This window comes from Herpailurus yagouaroundi, unplaced genomic scaffold, assembly GCF_014898765.1.
Source record: "Herpailurus yagouaroundi ecotype Mexico unplaced genomic scaffold, PumYag 159, whole genome shotgun sequence".
Lineage (NCBI taxonomy): Eukaryota > Metazoa > Chordata > Mammalia > Carnivora > Felidae > Herpailurus > Herpailurus yagouaroundi.
This window is the reverse complement of record NW_024412400.1, coordinates 23,485,334-23,504,609: the sequence shown is the minus strand read 5'-3', so window position 1 is coordinate 23,504,609 and position 19,276 is coordinate 23,485,334. Positions and strand designations below refer to the sequence as shown.

The 19,276-nt window shown below is 40.1% G+C and overlaps 1 protein-coding gene across 4 annotated transcripts in view; it reads right to left on the bottom strand.

Moving 5' to 3' along the window:
- Nucleotides 1–18,988, bottom strand: part of SATB1 (SATB homeobox 1) — a 102,157-nt gene extending 83,169 nt beyond the window's left edge. Inside the window, exon 1 of one of the 4 annotated variants that reach the window (XM_040480100.1) lies at nt 18,789–18,988. The gene's annotated coding sequence lies outside the window, so the exon portion shown is untranslated. Of the gene's footprint in view, nt 1–12,697; nt 12,833–18,075; nt 18,101–18,284; nt 18,475–18,788 lie in introns of those variants that run through there. The other 3 variants (XM_040480101.1, XM_040480102.1, XM_040480099.1) reach the window with 3 other exon arrangements.
- Nucleotides 18,989–19,276: the final 288 nt, after the last annotated feature.

Here is a 19,276-nt window from a genome sequence, read left to right as displayed (position 1 = left end):
TCAGAAGGGAGTAGGTCGGGAGCGTCGCGGGCGGGCACCCGGGGGACAGGCGAGGCGGGGAGGGCGCAAAGGCCCCGCGGGAGAGGGGCTCGGGCGTACAGGTGACGGGCACGGAGTACAGAGGTAGGGGGACTTCAGAAGTGGCTGAAGGGGACAGACAATTGGAGGTAGATCTCTGCGGAGAAGCGCCGAGGGTGCAGAAACGTTTGCACAGGAATAAAGGCCGGGAGCCTTGAAAAGAAAGCTCTCGCGAATATTTATCCTCAAAGGAGGATGAATCCCAAACTATTGAGAGCCAACATTAAAAAAAAAAAAAAAAAAAAGATGAGTAAGAGCGTTCTGTATCTAGTCAGGGGTAGGTTCAAAACTCCCCTCACTTCTGAGCCATAAAACACGTTGGAGGAAGAAATACGTGGCCCATAGAGGCTGAGCCACAATTTGGGTCACTTGAAAGAGATCTGACTTGTTATCACAAAGGAGAAGATGCCACCGTTCTTAATTCACGACGAGTAAAAGAAAAGTTTGGATGGGTAAATACATCTGTCGTAGCAATAAATACTTGTGTAATCTAGGGTAAATTACCCGGTTAGATTAATGGTCATTAGCACAGAAGTATGATCCTCTTATTTAGATAATCTATTAAATATAGTTCCTATAAAAATGAAGAACATTACCATCTCATTCAAAACAAAGATGCAGCGTTTATCGCTTGGGTTTCAATACTAACATCTTAGAACCCTGAAGGCAGTTAATCATTAAACAAAACCAAAAAATGTTGTAAGAATTATTTTTCAGAGTACACTAGTAGGGAAAAGAGAAAAATCGGTCAGATAAACATTTTGTTACACATAAAAAAAGCAACAAGTTAGCACAAGTACTGAGATAAGAGGGAAATATGCAAATTAAGCTCTTTAAAGCTACCAATACACTCTTAGAGACACTGTTTACATTAGAAATCTAAGAAAAGCAGAAGGTAAAGCAGAAGATAAAGTATAGGAAATAATGGCCTCCTGGGGAGAACAAGTTTAGGAGAAACACAATGAAAATATATCACTCTAATGGCACCCAAGTTTCACCCACAAACCGGAAAGGTTAGTCAAAATCGAGGAAGGCAACCGTGAATCTTGGCACATATAAACCCAATCCTTGAGCAAAAGGAAGAACGTGTAATAATAAAACACAAAACACAACACTGAAAGCAAGAAAATAAATATAAGGCAATCTTTACCAAAAAAGCCCACATGATGTCACATTTTTAAAAGCTGAAAGGTGGGGAAATATGGAGGAGGATTTTGTAATTGAAGTATAAGAAATACAATCAATAAGGAAAAATACAAACGTGGCAAAAATGTAGCACTGGTGTCTGAGTTGGTATTGTGGGTGGAAGAGCTTAAGCTTATTTCAGAAAGGTATTAAAAAGAAAAACACAGATAACCGGTTATCATCAATTATCTCTATGACAGTGATTTTTGCAATGGTAGGTTAAATTAGGAATTTCCAAGATGTAGATTTTAATAGTTGCTTCAAACTGGTGATGCCTGACATGTTTCCCTGAAACCTGCTTGGATTTCAGCAGGAACAGTGCATTCTAGTATCACGCTGTGCAAACTTCCAGGGGAGCAAAATTTTAAAAAATAGAAAAATTATAATGGACTACAAAACAAAATTTATCCGTGCAACTTCACCTCAAGTTAAATATTTTTAGAAAAAAAAGAAAAAGAAAAAAGGGAATGAAAGTTGTTGGAATACAAAATTTGAGCAGAGAAAAGCCTAAAAAAGGGTTACTGAAAACATTAGGACACAATGGAATAAAATACTGTAAATATGTTTATCCTATCATTTACACAAATAAATAAGACAAAAAGATCCTGATTGCCTTAGTCTCCTAATGATTTGGCCAATACTAATGTAATGTGGGAATTAAAATAGCGGTCTTTAAATCTGAATGGCACCTTTTAACTAGGAATTACAAGCTAATTCTTAAACACAACCTAAGTGTGTAATAAGGATAGACATGGCCTTGGAAAATGATAAAATAAATGAGGATAGTGACATCTAACAATGACTTCATTACAAAGAATACCGATATAGTATCATTATGTATATATTAATGACATATGTATATACTAATTTTCCCTCAAGTACATTCTTTATTTCAGAACTGTATAAGAAATGACATAAGTAAAATGACACACAAAAGCTTATGCCCTCCAATGGTATATAGTACGTTAATGAGCTTACTTACTATATATTCTCTCCCTCTTTAGAATACTCATTATAACCACTGAGCGTTGGCCAGTGTAAACCCAGGTTGAAATAAAGAAGAAAAAAATATAATTAGGAAAATACCACCTTCCTAGGTGTAGGTGAGGATAAACAATTATGGTGGAGGGGAGAAAAACATCAATTTATTCCATACAGGCATCTAATATTTGTCAATAAAGATGCAAGTATTGCAAAAAAAAAAGTTAAAGTAAACTTTATAAATTAAGCTCTCAAAATATAAAACCTCAGGAACATGAAAGATCACAAGTCAAATACATGAACTATTATTTAACACGTGGATATATGGTTAAAACACATTGCATCTTTTTTTTTATCACATGAGAAGGCATTCAAACTGGCTACACAAAGGTAGCAAAGATACAGTATTGTAAAAGACAAGATTTTTTTTAAAAAAACTTAATAATGAAAGGACTAGTGCATATTTCAGATGGCACCATATTAAGATAAATATGCAGGCAGATATCCGAAAGCATTAAAACACATTCAGAGTTCTGAATAGCACATACATTTGTAATAAACAGAGAAAGCATTTAGAATCTGAACGCTTTTAAGATATGGCAACTCCACCAGTGACTGTTAGCAAAGCAGTGCTTACCATCATAGCACTTTCTAAGGACATGTTTTGTTTTGTTTTTTCATCTTTTTAAATTCAAACACAGTTGGCTATCTCTCTACACTCTTCGAGCAGCACAATTTACGTAGCATATTGCTCTTTTTATCGTGTCAACTCTTTGTTTTTTGGCTTTAGCTGCAGGTGGTGTTTTCCATATATGAATTTCTGGGAATATGGTCTGTGTTGGCCATATAAGGATGTCTATTGGAGCCATATGTTTTGCTGTCATGTGTCTCATTTTGTCTGTCTGAAATGTCAGGACTGATTTCCACATCGTTTCTTGAATGGACCAAATACAAATTTGTAAGAGCAGAGAGGAAAAAGCTGGGGCTGGAACTCACACAACTTTGTCAAAACATATATTGGAGAGGAAATGCAATATCCTGTAAACATTTGCACCCTTCTTCTCACATCTTATCTGTGACTGACATCATCACAACTGCACAATTTAGGAGAGAATCTACTTGGTCAAGTTCAGAAGTTTGCAGTATGCGGATGCATGCAGCTCAATCAAACAGACCTCACATCTTTGGAGGTCATGGTATGACACATGTTAGCTGCCCTACTCTGAGCCTGGGGTCCAGCCTTGAACTTGGGGAAGGGGAGGTCACGCTCTTCTTGCTTGGTGAATAAATGGAACTCCGACTGAGCTTTCTCACTAGTCTCACAAGAAGGTATGGCCTCCATTCCTCAAAGCTTCTTGCATTGCTCCTTTCTGAAAGTCATTGCAGTCTTAATCAATTAACAATTATTGACTTAATAAATGTTTTGCATACCAGACTGTAAGCCTTATGAGAGCAGAGACGGTCTTGCCCATTGCCATATTACCAGGAATTCATACACTGTCCTTGGAGTATTTACATTATGAATAAATAATTGAGAGCAAAAAGCTCAGTGTCACCTGCCACCAGCCTCCCCTGCTAAATGCAATGACAGTTCCTTTTAGAGTTCGCAGAAGTGAGGAGGAGGGAACTGTGGAGAAAGTGGCTACAACATTTATATTTGAATTCACTGAAATTAAATAAAATTTACAATTGAGATCCTCAGTCACGATTCAAATGTTCAATAGCCTCACGTGGCTAGTGGCCATTGTGCTGGGCAACGTAGTTTACAGAAGACTTCCACCCCTGCAGAAAGTTCTCTTGGACAGCACTTATCTAGAGAACTTCTATAAAAGACAGTGAAGTAAATCCAGGACCTAGCCAGGAAGAGTCTTAGAGGTGCTGAATGGCTTTCAGACATTCTAATGATGTCCAAATTGAAATCATTTTCCATTTTAGAATTAGCCCATAGATCTATAAAGTTGCATGGAAATGAGGCTTGTGTGCCGCTGCACACAAATTTAAGACAACTTTCTAGGCATGTCTGTATCTGAAAGGGTCCTGTAGTACATTTGGAATAATATGCATTTACCCCAAATGCTGCTTTCCATGAACATTTAAATAGCTCACAGGTGAAGTTAAAAACCACAGAGTCATTTCCCACCCTCATTCCCACCCCAGAATTAAATAAGCATAGTTGCCATTAGAAATGGCTCTTTTGGAAGCTTTAAAGTAGATACCTACTCAAACTGGGAGGGCTTCCAGATACCAAACAAATAATGGTGTACTGCAGGAAACAATAGCAAAAGGCTTGACTATGTTTCAGGAGAGATAAAAGAGAAATGATAATGAACTCTAAACATGGGGCTTAAGGTTTTTTGTTTTTGTTTTTTCCCTAATAAGTGAGGTTTCAGTTATAGCCAGACTGATAGTGATCAAAAGTTATTTCCTGATTACCTTGGGGCAGATGTAAATACCCACTGGTAGCTTGGGATATGGTCTTAATAGACAAGGGTCATTATTAAGACTGAGCAAAGAAAAGGCAATGCTTAAGCCAGTTTGGGGAGTGCTGGATAAGGGAAATGAACAGCCATTGTAGATGGCTTCTAGAGCTTGACAGGATATCTGGACCTTTTACCCAGAAATACTACCTTTCTTAACAAGAACTGATCGAACAAAAATTTTTTAAAGCTACCTTTCCTTTCATAGATGCCGGTATGGATCATAACCTTGACAAGGCTCCACGGTAATAATTCCATCAAGATTGGTATCTCTATCTAGACTCACATCCAAAATTGAGTAGGGAGAGGGATTCTTGTCATTGCTGTTGAGTCCTCCAGTGTTGATATCACCACCAAAGTACTTACAGTTTCAGGTTACCTCATTCTCCCATTGCTTCTGGAGTGCCCTTCCTCCCCCTTCTCACCTGGGGACCTCCCTTCTGCCAGCTTGATGGCATCGCTTCTGTCTGAAGCCTCTTTCCAGCTGTTAGTTTTTTCCTTTGATGTTCCGGCACACTACCTGTCCTTCAGTGCAACATTCTGTTTCTACCTGTCTGCTCCTCCGAACTGCAAGTCGTTAAGCATTCTGAGGGTCTACTTGGGTCTGTATTCCTGGAGTCTCTCACAGTGTCATCACAGGAAAAGGAATCCAAGAACTGTTCTTATGAGACAGTACTCAGAAGAATCTTAGGAAGATTCTTGCAAAGTCAGGAGGTAAAGCCAGGTGCCAGGATCAGAAGTTAGCTCAGTGGCTTCCCAAATTTGCTGCACATTAACATGACCTAAGGAGCTCCTTCAACAATCCAGATGGCCAGGCTGCACCCCACTGCAAAAAAAATCAGAATGGCTGAGAGTGGGAGCCAGGCACTTGGTTGTTTAGAGCTCCTCAAGGTGATTCCCGTGTATAGCCAGCTTTGGCATTCGCTGGATAAGGTAATGTTTTGGAGATAGGAAGTCAAATAAACCTGCTAGGACATCTTCAAAGTGAAGTTTTCAACCCAATCCTCAGGTCACTTGGAAAAGTCAAGGCTGTTCTAGGAGCCAGCACTTGCCCCACAGTTTAGGGAATGTATGTGCAGGCAAGCTACTTGTTTCAAACAAAAAAAAGGTGGGCGCAAGCTGTTAGACCACTGATTGGGTGAAATAGTCATGGTGATTGAGGAACCAGGATGAATTAGCATTTGGGCACTTGCCTGAGATTTACTGAGGTGCCAGAAATCCTGTGCAGGTATATGATTTATCATTATGGACATAAATGACTAACCACAAAATTACACGTGGAAGTTAAACTCGAAAACCAGTCTATTATTTACTGGAGCCAGAACCATCCCAGTTTCCTCTAAGTCCTTTTCAACATAGATGAGCATGAATTTTTCTCCCTGAAAACTTCAACCTGGAGTGGGTTTCCCCTTGAACAGCTGAAAACTGTTCTGCTTGCTTCCAGACTAAGTCCTGCACTTAAGCAGAACCGAAGGATTCGCGTTGTCCCTGCCAAGGAGCTAGTGGCGGGGCGTCACAGCCCCTGCAGTACCCTTGGGAAGTTCAAGGGATTTTAATCCCAGTGAAGTCAAACAGCAACCGTTCCCAGTCAACCTTCAGCCAAGACATATCAACCAAATCTTCTTAGTGATGTGAATGTTATTGCTCGAGTTTCCTGGTTTAATTGGAGGGAGGAACGGTTTGAGGTTACAATGGACCTGAATCGTTGTCCAGATTGTTTCTGGGAGTATCAGCCAAAGGCAACATCTGATCCTGTCCTGCCATTCCCACTGCCACAGGGCACTGGAGAGGGGCTGTCCATCAGGAAAGAAAACCAGGAACAACTGCATCACACCTGGACAATGACTAAATACCGCTATAACGCTTGAAATTTGTTGCAGCAGCAAAGGCAAAGTTTAATAGAAAAACTAAAGTGCATTCTATTTGGGATGAGGGAGAAGATTTGGAAGCAGACTGTGGTGATGGTTGCACAGGAGTGTGGATGTAATTAATGCCACTGAATTGTACACTTAACGACTGTCAAGATGGAATATTTGTGTTATATATCTTTTACTCCAACAAAATAAAAACAAAAAACTAAAGGAAAACATATATTCCTGAAATTGGCAGATATGTATTATCATCAAAGTATCATGCCAAGCAGAAAACCAATGAGCTTCAACCTATCGAACAGACCTCCCCTCACCGCCAACCTTCCACTGCTTTGTCCTTACCCGCCAACAGCCACAGTCCAGTCTATGCTCGATAATTAATTCATATGATGAATACCTGACCCAAGGATAATTAACATGGATTGGTAATTAGAGACCAAGATCCCACCCGAAGTAGGTAATTTGATGGTCCTCTGATGCAAGAAAATGGTTCTCTTTTCAGATTTTATTCTATACGATGGCACGTTAGCAACAGCAGAGAAAGAAACATAGACAAAACCAAACAAGTAAGAGTACTGTAAGTCCAAAAACTCTTTTTGGATGTTTTCAAATGAATAAAAATGAACTATACTCATGAAATACTAGCTGCTCCCAATTAAAGAGCACTTAAGAGTGTTGAACACTTGCATGCACAGTCACACATGTATGGCAACAGTATAAATGCAGTCAATGTAATAATTTGTAAACTGTCTCTGTATAAAGACTTTAGATTCTACATTTTTTTCAATAAAAGAAAAGAACCTTTTGGTTATAAAGAGCCCAGAAGGCTTTCAAATTTAATTCTATCAGTCACTTTTTAGTGATACTAATTAGGATTAAAGTATTGACCTCTGCATGCAATAATGCATAATATCATCTTTTTCTCTAAAATACTGTCCTATATTCTGTTTCCTATCATCTGTTCTGATTTTATATTAGGGATTTTTATATTAATGATGGGATTTTTAATGTATTAGAAATTCATGTAAAACTTAGGTCTTACTGCAGTTCATACCTACACATAGGTATTTTTCTGATGGATGCATGACTAGGGAAATATGAATACACAGTGAAGCCAAATTAAAATGACATGTTTATTATGTATAAAATCATAAATAAAATACTTAAAAATAGTTGCACAGTACAGCTATTGCGAGGGCACATCCAGTTACCTATTTTGTAGTTGCCTCTTGCTTAACTCGTGTGTTGATTGTGGAATTTAATTCATTAGATAACTAAATGGACTATAAATATACATGCAAATTTCCAGCTGATACGAAGCAAAAAGTTGATAAATAATGCTACAGCATAACTTTAAACACAGAACTAGTGAGCCTGGAGGCTATTTTTTAATCATTTATTTTTATTTATTCTGTAAAGACTATTTTCATTTGTGTTTTATACACACACACACACACACACACACACACACACACACACCCACCCACCCTTGGGAGACAAACAAACAGCATACTTATGAAAAATTTTGATGGGGACCAGCTTGTAACTGTTTTGAGACTGCACTGCTTTAAAAATGGACAATACCCACTATTCTGTTATTTCTACCACTGGAAAAAAAAACACATATTCAAATTATATTTAATGAAGATTAAACTTATCTCTCCATGGAAGTAACAAGGCTCTCAAAAATAACTTCTGAGTTCACTTTGCACAAAGGGGTTTTGTCACTAAGCATTTACAATACTGCAAGCAAATGAAAAGGCATCTTCGCGGCCGGCACATGCCACAGTTTAGGATATAAACCAAATCTTGGGACATTCTCAGTAGATTTGGGAAAGCCAACTGTTTGGCCAACATCCAAGTATGAATACATGTATCTGATATACATAGATCGTAACATCATACATGTTCACAGATAACATTTGTTCACCATAGGACACTATGTAATTTAACACAACTACCACACTTTTCATCAGAAAATGTTTAAAACCCAGAGATAGTGTAACTCCTACAAAAGAGGAAAAATGACATAGCGGGAAGAATAGCAGAGAAAAGGTAAGGAACCGAGATTTGGGTCTCGCTTTTTCCTTTACTAGCCCGCTCAGCGACCCTTCCTCAGTCAAGCAGAATCGGGTTCTGCATCTATAAAGTGATAGAAAAGAATCTGATCATCTTTTAGACCACATAAAAAATTCTCTGCCCTCAAATGTAACTAAAAAAAAAAACAAAAAAAAAAACCAAGTTCACTTTAAAGAGAACATAAAGATATAAGGAAATTTATCACACCCTACATTAGATGTTTATCTCTATGTAAGAGACAGGTGTCAAACAAACAAATAAGAAAAAAAACCCACTAAGGCAAAGAGAAACTTTAACTCACCAGATTCCATCTGTTACATTTGAATTCATGCATAATTGATTATCCATGACTGGTAAGTTCTTTTCTCACTAGCCGACCACAGTTTTCTAAACATTAGGTATTAAATCACTACTAAAGTAGACTACATTTTAGAAACAGCAAGGGCAGAATAAGAATATTTTAAATGAAAAATTACATGCCGGTTAATAATAATACAGCTGACCTATGTTTAAGGGAGAGAAATTTTAATCATGTGCATATTAAATATTAATAGCCTATTCTGTTATTGTTATAATAAGGTTAAGTAGGCTTCTCCATGCTTAAGGAAAGAGGGAGAAGTAGGAATGCATAATGGTGCAAAAAGATACAGAGACGGGAGACAGACAGAAGGAAAATGTGTCAACAATAAACAAGAGGAAATGAGAAAGAAGGAAAAGATGAAGGTGGAAACTAATCTCTATGTGTCATTATGACTGCCAGAGTACTGGCAAAGAAGCAGCATCCTTTTATTTCAATTTTAATCATTTCTGAATTTTAATACCCGGCTCCTTTTGTAATTCTCCTGGCATTCCCCATATGCCTCCATCCCAGCCAAAACACCAGTGTAAATTAAATGGCAGGCAACCACACCACTGATGTAGCCTCCCCAAAGAACCTACCAGGTGACCAAAAGCAAAAAAGTAAGGTATGTCTACCTCACTTCCCTGAGGACCTCTAGCCAATTAACTGGCTGAATGTTCTCTACTTTCTTTGATTTTGAAAAGAAGGACAGTAGTTAGGTAATCTACAGATAGAGAATCATTAAAAAAAATAAAGCAAGCCAGTAGTAATACAATAATCAGTGACCATCAGGGCCTGGAAAAATGAGTTTGCTCTCACTGGCACTAAGGAGCATCACATGATTATTTAATTACAGCTCTAATTTTTGTCTCGTGGATGGCAACATATCAACAATTAATAGGGCAAATAGAGGAGACTGTTTTTAAAGAGACAGAATGTGCATGATAATGTAATAGGTCACACAGCAGTGCACCGCTTGAGGAATACTTCCTTTTGTGGAACTAAAGAGGACTGGCCTGCAAACAGCTCCATACACGTTTCAAAAAGAAAATAAATTTAAAAAGCAGGAGTCTTTTTTTAGATAACTCTCAAAGAACTTTTCAGAACGTTTTAGATGCGGCTAACGCAATCCTAGTGCAACTCTAGCATGAATTCTAAGGAATGGAGTGAAATCTTTGTTAAAATAAGTACCCTAAATCTTAAAATATTTTTAAACAGTGTATATAGCTACAGTGAAAATTTTCTTTTCATGCAATAATTATGACAAATATTTACTCAATGGGATCCAGAAAAAAAAAAATCGTTTTAGTAAAGAACAGGTACAGGTCAATCAGTCGTGGACCAGAAGTCTGTAGTATTTTTGGTTACACGATATCACAAAGACCATTACACGGGTGACCTGCCTGCACCCAGGTCTGTGTTGACTTCAGTACAGTTCGTTACTACACCAAACACCAAAGGACCATGGACCTACACTGGGATTTGTCACCTAATCCTGAAGGTCAGATGATGAGGGTAAAATAGACCCGGCTGCTATTGTCAAACAATGACAGCACATAGTTAAAGAAGAAACACATTCAATTATCCACAAAACTGGGACATGTGGAGATTAAGTGTTCAGATAACCCCAGCAAAAACAGAAAATTAGAGGAAAAAAGTCTCTTTTCCCATTAAATCATTATCGGCCCAAGCCAAATTCACCATTTGATTATTAGTTTAGCAAATCTTTAATGAGCGCTCACTACAAAAGACAAAGGATGCTATGAAGTTTCTCCTGTTTTATAGAACACAGACATGTATCTTACACTGAATTTCTTTTTTGTGGTCTTTTAATGCCTTGTAGAAATAAATAACAGCAGCACCTAAAAATCCATAAAGTGAGAATATTAGTGTACTTTGAAATGTTACATATTACAAGGTTACAAGGTCTGCATACCCAAATTAACCAGGGAATTCAAACAGTTAACCAACTTGGTAGCATCGTCTAAGTAAAGCTAAGTCTAGCTTTAAATTCTAGTGCGGTCACTTTTGTTGTGCCATGCCAGAAGCCAAAGGAAAACCCAGGGTTGACGTCTGGAACATGAAATAGGCTTAGACGTATCTCTGTGATCAATTGCTCCAATGTATCTTAAATATCAGGTTATAGAGAATCGTAAGCAAACATAACTTGGCTAAAGAAACAGTGACTAAAATCATTCTCCAAAAGGAAGTATGAAGAGGTGTTAAATCAACTCCAGAAGCTTTTAATGGCTTTGGTTGGCCAAAGTCACCAGAGTACAAGAGAATGTAGGCGTCTCAAAATACAATGTGGGAAATATAAAGCTGCAGAAGGACAACAAATTCTAATGCCACTGGCAAAAGTGACCAAGTCAGTAACAATTTCAAAGAAAGGAGGAAAGACAAAAAAAAAAGAAAAAAAAAAAAGAAGAAAATTTTATATCCTGTGAAAAGTTTTAAAATTAAGTGTGGTAGAAGACAATCTGATGATTCTGGATGAAAAATCTGACTCCATACGTTCTAAAGGAATATTGTTAAAGGAGTCTAGCAAGCAGTAACTTGCATGCAAGAGTGTACATCATTCTTTTTTAACGTGACTGTTAATATACAGTTAACATGTCTCAGAAAAGGCTGTAATTAACTGTCTACTGCTCTAATAACACTAATAAGCATACAGTATTATTAACATACAATGACTCCATACAAAGTAAGACTGTCATTTTTTTTAACTTTTAAGATAACATTCTAAATTGTTTTTGAGTCCTCTTAAACCACGCCAAAGAGAGCCCACCTTTAAGATTTTTCTTAGATAACAGCTATTAAAACGTTGTTCTTTCCTTTCACAGTCTGGAGAAATCTGTCTAACATGAAGCAGGACATCCAGGCATCATCTCAGTTGGTGGAAAGACAGTGGGAAAACACCTGGTTTATTTTCTCAATTCTATATATTCTGCTAAAATTGAACACTGTAAGCGTTTTAATTTAGTTCTTCATTCACTGATAAAATGTGTTTATCAGTGAATGGGGCAAGGTTTGCTATTTCAAGAATCCCATAGTCCTGTTGTTAATCCCCAGTGATTTCCATCGTCTGGTTCACTGGAACAGGAAAACTCAATTGCATTCAACATCAAACAGCTAATTATGGATACGCTCTATTCAAGACTATCTCCATTTCAAAAGATATCTGCATATACTAGATTCTATTTTATTTACAATAATTATCACAATAAAATATTTATACCATAAAACCGCTTTTACCTTAAAGTCCTTATCGTTACAAACATTAAAAGGCCAAATTGTCATTTATATGCTCTTAACGGCATATCAGAAACCATTGAGTAAGACTAGAAAGGAACCTCCAGCAATCAACTCCACTGTATGCCTGGCTTCCTGGAAAATAGCATGTAAAGAATTCCCTCTCACACAGATTACTACCTTTTCTTTAAATATCTCAAGGAAAGAAGGTCTATACTAATGTCTCCTGGGAGCCTCCTACCATATTTCACCACCCAAAGAAGAATGCCCATTGAAGAATTTTTGTTGGTATCTGGTCCCAAATCATCGCTAGCTGAGAAAAAGCAACATCCCAACACAGAGATCTCCCCCAAACACTACCTGCCCCCGTCTCCCCCTGTGGCTGTAGCCCTGATTCTCCATATGGAACTGATAGGAACTTTTTTGGCACTTACCCTCCAAATATCAGAGGCTGCTCTCCAAATCTAGCCCTATGGGAGAGCTCACAAAAAGTAGTCTTTGATGAGGTGACAATGACGAAGTTCTCTCTGGCACTGCTAGCAGGGCAGAAGCATCCCCAAATGAGGTGTTACCAGTTGCCTGAGAAGCAGCTGGACCATGACTGCAGTTCTGAGGGTGCGTCACAAATCAGGTCATAGCTCTGGGTAGAGTCCACCCACTTCACCCAGCACAACGCCCTCCACTTCCTGCACACCTAGGGGGAGGAAGGGGTGCAGAGGAGGGGGGCTGATGCAGGTCCACAGACATTCTAGTAAAGGCACGACCAGGTGCAGCCTGACATCTCCTTCTGTGAGTGTTTTCAGCTTCATTTGGGGAGCCTGCACCCCAAGGTCCTCAAAAATTTGTGCAAAAATGAGCGGGCTCTAAAATGAGTGATGAGTGTAATAAAATATTGCACAGTTAAACGTTTTATCCAGCAAGATCTTTCCTCCACTGGAAACTGAACCAACTCTTAATTTTTGATTACAAGATACTTCACTACCAAATGTCAAATAACTGGACTGAATAAATTTCAGCAGAATCTAGGGACATAAATGCTAGGGTACCAGTTAACTAATTTTCATCTCTCATAACTAAACTAGATCATCACATAAACTGAATTACATCCTTGAAAGTCCACTGAAAGAGGTGATTAGAATTTCTATTATGAACCTTCAGACAGCAACAACTGTGGCAGTGAGGCAGAGTAACTTAAAAGAATAAAAATAGGCCAATATGCTGGAGAAATGCTCTGCTACTAAATCTCACCCTGAATATATATACACACAATCTGTATCTATTTACTCTGAAATGAAATATCTGATCTTAAAAAAGACTTTAAAAAAATAAACAGCAAAAGGTACTGTTGGCGTAAGTTCAAAAGTACTAAATAATGTGTGTTAATGTGCTGATCACACTCTATGAAGACATCAAGTTTAAATAGACTTAACCATTGAGAATAGCACTTAGGAATGAGATATAAATTACCATAGTAGACACTTTTTCTTTGGTATAGTGAAGAAGAAGAACCTTGTGTAACAGATTTGATTTATATGCTGTATTAAGACCACATTCTGCTCTGATGTCAATGGAATATATGATTAGAGATTGACAACCGTGTGTAGATGATGGTGTAAGAGCTACTTATAGAACACAAGTGAAAATAAGCATTTTCACAAGTTAATCGTAAGTTTGGGAATTCAGCTTTCACAGTATATTGAGCAGTATTTCCAGGAGTCTTGAAAGAGAAGGGGCTTTTAACTTAAAAAGAAGACAACAAGTGCATTTAGTATCAGAACCAAGTTGAAATCTCTCTTAAATGTGGCAGATTAGCAAGAAGACAAAGGGGGCAAGCCTATTTTCAGAGGAAAGCCAACAGTATCAGTCAGTCGATCAATCAGTGAGCCCCACTTTGTCCTCACGTTGGCAGATCTCCATTAACAACTGAACCATTTCATCTAAGACTTGGGAGGTACCACACTTGATCAAAGTTATTCTCTAAGTAATCAGATAGTTTAAGTGATCTCGTTGGAACTTTGCAGAAAGTTAGTGTCACAAACACACACTTCAATGCGTTTGGATGCGTTGGTCCTGAGGTTGCCCTAAGATGACTATTTTAAGTGGCATGCAGAGTCTTTGGGGGTTTTGATGTTACATTTGAGGTATGTAAAGCAAAAGTGCATAGCGTGCCTTTCAACCGGTTCCCACACGACAGAAATAAGAAGATACTACTCTGCTTTAAAGTTTTGCCACTGGTAAATGATTAAGAAAAACTCCTCTCGACCCCTACCCCCAACCAGGAAGAGCCTGAAGCCCTGGATTATAGTACAGGTAGATATTAAAATGGAGACAGAGCCGTTATTTAGTGGTGACAGGAATATAAATACGTGCGCTAACCTATAAACTGGTATTTACTTCAGGAAGGTAAGTAATATTTTTCCTCTGATTGCTGAGCTGTCAGTTTAATGCAGCGTAAATAAACAGTAGGTGCCTGCTAGCTCGAAGTAGGAAGTGTTCATTCCACACGAGGAACAGATTACTGAAGCCTGATGCTCATGATGCTGAAACATAACTTTCATTTTACCAGAAAATACACCCTACCGTGGATGATTTTTCGTGCCTGATCTATTAATTAACTTAACTCTGTTCTGTCAAAATGTAAACCAATTTGTTAAAATCACCCCAGAGTTCTGGAGTTTGAAAACCAAATCAATTTGAAAAGCAAGAGTAATGACCATTCTGGAATCTGATCACAAATGCTAAGAATGAATACTTAAAATAATAAGCATAAACTATACAAAGCTAAGACAAAGAACATATTTAAATATAGAACTTAATAATCTGCGATGCTCAATTTACTCAAAGATCTTACTCGTTTGCTAATTAAAAACAACTAGCACCTTTAATATTTCACAACCTTGTGCTACTTGGGTCTGTTCACTATGTATGCTTATTCTGCTCTCTGAAATATCTCAAAGTAACCACTCATAAAAATCAAATCACACTCCTTAATTCTAATAGAAATATCACTGAGCTCTCCTGAGAGACGTGGCAAGTTTGAAGATCAAATGATGATACCCTTCCTAACAGCATTCATGTAAAATGTGGATTTCTTCCCATTTTCATTATACCACAAAGCTATGACGGTCTATGGCAACTAATTCTCTCCTTATACACAAGTGTTGAGTAAAATATTTCGTGGCATTATTTAAAATGGGAACTCATCTAAAAAAGGACAGAAGGCAATTCGGGGAGGTTTCTATTTAAAATATGGACAAATTCTGATAATTAAACAGTGGATTGTAAAGGAAAAAGAGGGGCTAAAAAATAATGTTTTTGCACTCAACTACAACATGTCTTGACATAGTCTGAAGACTGATTCAGTCATATGCATTTATTTTATATACTTCATCAATCCCAAGTACTCATATAAGAGTCATCCAAGGCAACACGTTTTGGAAGAAATGATTTGTTTGTGTAAGGGGCACATCTACGTATGGCCCTCTTGGAAATTTACAGAGCAGAAAAAAAGCCACTAGAGTGCTTTATAGAGTCCCTGCTGTATATCCATGTTGTGTTTAGCTTAATAGTGTTTGTAACCAAAAGATTTTTATAATTATGAGGAACAGGTGCCTGTCACCTGACCTTTTAGGCCTAATTTACAATCCACAACCTGTCACATGAGAAAAATAATTGAAAGTCTCCTTCAGATACTTCAGTCTTTGCTAATTTAATGTAGTCTTTCTTAACCATCACTCAGCATACCATAGCTGATTCAATCACAGGTTCACATAGCTGGCAACGGACTGCTCTGCAAAAATAAACCAATACTCATTTTGTTGTTGTTCTTGTTTAAGATGCTGGGAGACAAAAGAACGACTTTTGTAGATTATCAACTGAAGAATATATTAATTTACTACCACAACTAAACAAAAGGCATTCCTTTTGAATACTTTTACATACAAAGAACTATTATTTATTACATATTTCAGCTTGTGGGAAAATGAGGAATGCATTGATTCTGGAAATAACTATTCAGACTTTTGTGGAAGTTCTTTAGGTCTTCTCTCTCTATCTCTTTTTTTCCCCCTTCTCCCCCTTGATCCCCCCACCTCCTACCCCACACACATTTTAAGGCACTAGTGCTCTAGGAGGGAAATCCCTATCTGTTCTTTTTTCATCCATCATTGGTATTCATTATTCAGAAAGGAATACAAAATTGAGCAGTGATTTTTGTTTCTCTTGTATAATCGTGTTACATGTAGCCATACTTAAATTTAACAATGCTTTGTATTTTATAGCTACTGTTTACATATTATGCATTACATGTGACTGAACAACCCTACATTTAAAATATTGTTTCCATTAGAAAAAATATGAAGTAATAAGTGTCAAATGGAGATGAAGAATAAACATGCTTGGTATATTTATAAAATGCATAGTCACTTAAAACGTGCACAAATAGGATACATATAAATTGCAACTGTTACATTTTACATAGTGTACACATGGTCTAAAGTATATTTAATAATGTGCCTAGCCAAGTTAATTAAAGTATTTATGTCTGGTGACTGTGTTAAACACTTGGAGAGGTAGTGAAAGATGCAGCCAGTTACTTCTGCTAACTAAAGTTGAAATTATGCACTTATTATAACCTTTTCTAACAATGTGAGAAAAACAGAGTAAATATATTAAATTTGTTTCACAACAGATGCTTAGGTTGTTAATATTTAAGATGCCTATTCATGCTATTCCTGTCTGCACATTTGTCAAAAATGTAAGCTTGAATGCTAATGTTTGCCAGCAGACTGGAGCAGCCAGTATATGAATGTACTACTGTTCTACTAAAATAATATGCAATAGAAATAAAGGACTGCTGCTAAATCATAGCATTAGTCCCACACAGCAGATTAAAGGGTTTTAGAGCTAACACCTCAACCTTGGCTTTCTCCAGTCTTAAAGTACGGTTTTGGTTGTTGTTGTTGTTGGCTTTTGCAGCTACGTTTTACTATAGAATCAATCTTACATTCCTGACGTCTCAGAAAAATCCACTTTAGATAGGGTGTAAATTTCAATAAAGTTTCAACGGCATGACTTACTCGTCGGTAGCACAGACACTGGAGATTTCAGGGACTGCTTGGGACAAAACCTGACACCTACCAGTCGCCTTTCACTAATTTCTTACACCTCCTCTGTCCTGTTAGAAAAGTCAGGTCCCCTGGCCTCCAAGGATGCAAGCAGGGAACCCCAGCCAGTCCGGGTAGAAAGGTTCTCTCTTGAGAATAGGACGTCTTTCTGCTTTCCCTGTCTCTTTTACAACCCATGTAGAGTCCAAGACTTACAATATTTGCCTGGAAATCTGTAATGCCGCGGAGAAAGTTCGCCGAGGAAGGGCGCAGAGGTCAAAGTTGCCAAGCAGGGCACTTTGAGAGGCGATCCTGTGGTTGACACTAGTAAGTGAAATTTGCAACGCCCCAGTGGAGGTCCGGGCCAAGACCTCCAGCAAGAGCCCTAAGCCCCTTTCCGTCTTCTGGGGTCATCCCAAGAGTCCTGCTCAGTGCATTTCCCCCGTATGCGCGTGTCACTCCCCGAACCTGACACCTGCCTGCTTTGTCCCTCTGATCTTGGTTGCCCAGACCCACGCTCCGCCGCCCCGCAGTGAAGCGCTCGGAAAAGGCCGCCACGCTCGGGTCGGGACCGACGGAGGGAGACAAGGTGCGGATCTCGAGGCCGCACCTGTGATGTCTCGGTTCTGCTAAGAGGGCAGCACCGCTTCCCGCCTCCAGCCCTCCTCCAAACCTACATTCACTCCAGGAGTCCCTTCAGCACCGACCTCACGACCGCCAGCGAGGGCTCGCAATGCGGAGAGTCGCGGCTTTCAAAATCCCGGCTCCAACTTCAGCGCCCCGGCGCTCGAGTGTTCCCGGGATGGAGAAGTTGCCACTAACTTCCTAGGCCCCTCTCCGCCGCCGCTCCCACCCGGTCGCGCGGGCGGGGGGCGGAGGAAGGAGGAGATGGACCGGGGAAGGATGCTGAGCTTACGTGCGATCCGGCGGGGAACGTTTCTACTCCCCCAGTCTACTCCGCCGGGCACCTTTATGCCAGCCCCGCTTCAGGGCGCACAGAGAGAGGTTTGCTTTCCCTTTTCCCGTTTGCTTCCTTCGGTCTTTGCGGCTCCCCTTTTCTCTTCCAAGAGGGGTCACACTGATGACCTGAAGGAGTTTGTCCAGCCAGGATTTGTTGGGCAGGTGTGTTAGTGTGCCCACACCCTGAGAGAGAATGAATGGCATCTCCAAGTCCCCCATCCCGGGTGCTCTCCCACGCTCTACCCGCCCACCCCTCCGGGGTCCGACTGCTCACGAGGGAAGGGGCTCCGGGGACCCCTGCCTCCGGAGGTCCACAAGAGGGGAGCCGCGCCGCGCCGCCCCAGGAAGGGCGCCGTGGGTGGGTGCTACGGAGAAGTTTGGATCGATTCCGAAAAAAGGGAGACAGACATGAAAGAGCAAGAATGGGGGGGAAAAAGAGAGGCAAAGGAGCAGAACTCACTCAGGCATGGGCGCTGGGGGCGGCGGTGGCTGTCGAGTGCGGGCCCGCGACCAGGAACAGCTCCCCGGGCGGGCGCGCCGGCGTCGGACTTCCGAGGCGGCGGCTTCTGCCTCTGGTGCCGCCGCCGCCGCCGGAGCTGCGGCTGCCGCGGAAGTTAATTGCAACTTGACTTCAAGTTGTCTTCTTTCCCCATCCGAAGTGGGCGTTTAAAGGGGAGAGCGAGGCGAGGAGCGAGCTAGCGAGCGCGCGGGGCCGAGGAAGGAAAGGGGGGGGGGGGGGGGGGATGTTAACGGGGGGGGGGGGGGGGGGGGCGGCGGGGGGGGGGGGGGGGGCAAGGGGCCGGCGGGAGCTGCTCTCCGCTCGGCGGTCGCCGCGCCCGCAGTCTGGAGGCGCACCGGAGCGGCCGGGGCGCCCCCCGCGGGAGCCCAGAGCCCCCCGGGGCGCGCATCCAGCCGCGGCTCCTTCGGCCAGGCACGCCGCGCCCGGGG